This window comes from Lontra canadensis, unplaced genomic scaffold (genome assembly GCF_010015895.1).
Source record: "Lontra canadensis isolate GAN:19392208 unplaced genomic scaffold, GSC_riverotter_1.0 scaffold18, whole genome shotgun sequence".
NCBI lineage: Eukaryota > Metazoa > Chordata > Mammalia > Carnivora > Mustelidae > Lontra > Lontra canadensis.
The window spans coordinates 4,318,061-4,320,304 of NW_022631012.1; the positions used below are offsets into that span (position 1 = coordinate 4,318,061).

The following is a 2,244-nucleotide window of genomic DNA, read 5'->3' on the forward strand; positions in this document are numbered from 1 at the left end:
CATCATCTTGTCATTTTTTAAAAGATTTATTTATTTATTTTTGGAGAGAGAGGGGAGGGACAGAGGGGGAGGAAGAGAGAGTCTTAAGCAGACTCTGAGCTGAGGTCAGAGCCTGATTCAGGGCTCGACCTCAGGATACTGAAATCACTACCTGAGCTGAAACCAACAGTTGGATGCTTAGCCAACTGTACACCCAAGTGCCTTTCTTATCATTTGTATCTATTTGTTTTATTTTATTTTATTTTACTAGCAGAATCCAAGTTTCTTTCGCTACTATAATTATTATTTTACCATCTTAAGAATTCTTAAGCTTCTGTACTAATAAATGCCTTGATTTTGCAAGCATTTTGGGACTTTAGATAAACTGTGCCCTGTCCTGTTCTTGCCCACAAGGCCCAACATACACACATGCACGTTCATATGTACACATCATGGGACTAGAGTTCTACCTTCAAATCCTAGGTGTGTGTTTAGATCTCTATTGTTCACTAATGGCTTTGTGCTTCTGCCTGTTTGCATATTTGAATATAGCTGGTGCATTCATTTTAATACGAGGAATTGAGTATTTAGGTAACACTGAGATAGCAACTACAGGAAACAGCTCCCACAGCTAGAGCTGGGAGAACAGAGAATAAGGTCAAGCCTGTCAGAACACAGAATCTTGGAGTGGGACTTTCTGGAGCTTCTACTAAGACCCCTGAAAAAAGTGCATCAGCCAACTGGACTGATACTTCTGAGGGGTACACTGAGGTACCATGAGAGTTTAGAAAAAATCAAACTAGACCAGGTGTCTCAGCCAACACGATGTTAACAGAAAGGGAAAGCAAACAGGAAAGAGCAACTTTTTTTTCTTTCCTCCACCCTTCTAACCTTTCCTTAAAATTTCCCTATAGCAGAGCTTTTTTTTTTTTTTTTTTTGTGGGGGGTGGGACTTAATGTCTGATCTTATTTATTTGTCACTCTTAGAAAACCTCATTTTTGACTGGACTCAGACTTAGAGGTAGAAGCTCTCAGAGAGGACAGCCTCCATCTCTTGGCAATCTGTTCCTGGCGTTTTTCTTTGGTCTCCTTCATTCTCTTGGCCAAAAGTTTAGCATATTCTGCAGTCTCTTCCTTGTTTTTCTTAGTGCGCTGTTTCTTCAAAGCAATACGCCGACATTTGTGTTGGAGGACACGTGGAGTAACAAGACGCTATATCTTGGGTGCTTTGGTTCTAGGTTTCTTACCTTCTTTGTTTAAGGGCTTTCTCACAACATACTGGTGGACGTCATCTTTAGAGAGATTGAAGAGTTTGCAGATTCTGCTGGCTCTTTTTGGTCCCAGGCGTTGAGGCACAGTAGTATCAGTGAGTCCAGGAATATCCTTCTCCCCTTTCTTTACAATGACCAAGTTGAGAACACTGAGATTGGCATCCATGATGCAACCCCAAACAGATTTGCGCTTTCTCTCTCCCGTCCTCCTTGGTCTGTAGCAGGAATGCCCCTTACTCAGCAGCAGGCAGACATGGCCATGGGTCAAGACACCCTGCTTCATGGGGAAGCCTTGTTTGTCATTGCCACCACAGATTCAGACCACATAACCCTTCCATTCTTCACTGAGGGCGTCAGCAGCAACATCTGTGGCCATACGTTTCTCATAAAAGGTATGAAGTTTGCGTTCATCGTCCACTTCAATGAGTTTCTGGCAGCCAGTAGCTGGGAAAGAGATGTTCAGCTTCATCCTGAAGCAGCCTACCGCCTCTGAGGCGCCACGAAAAAGAGCTCCTTATAGCAGAGCATAACAGAGCCAGCTGTATGGAAGAAGCGTGGTTTGCACACTTCCAGTTCCAGGATCATAAAGAAGAGTATAGGAAGGTAGGTCTGGAGCTGAACAACAATACTTTCATTATCAAATGCTCCTGGATTGTCTGCCTGCTTCGTGGATGACACTTCAGTTTACCTGTACTGGACTCTTCCACGCACAAGGCAACTTTCCTCCTCATAGGGAGTATAGTGAGCACCAATAATATCCAAGGTTGAACACCCAGGAGAAAAGGAGTTGACTCCGGGAATCCTACTGAAAAGACTTGTAAAGCTGTAACTGCCAGAGGCTTCCAAGGCTGGAAGCTGTCATCAACTATTTTCTCCATTTACAAGAGCAGCTGCCGGAAGACTATGACTTTAAGAATTTGATTAAAGTTAGCAGCAGCAGGTATTTTTGCCTGAATAAGGGACCTTTATTTCTACCTATCTCTTAGAGAAAGTG

General features: G+C 43.1%; 1 pseudogene; it reads right to left on the reverse strand.

Annotated features, from left to right (window-relative positions):
- Positions 1-926: 926 nt before the first annotated feature.
- LOC116869222 lies at positions 927-1,756 on the reverse strand (annotated as a pseudogene).
- Between the last annotated feature and the right edge of the window lie 488 nt (positions 1,757-2,244).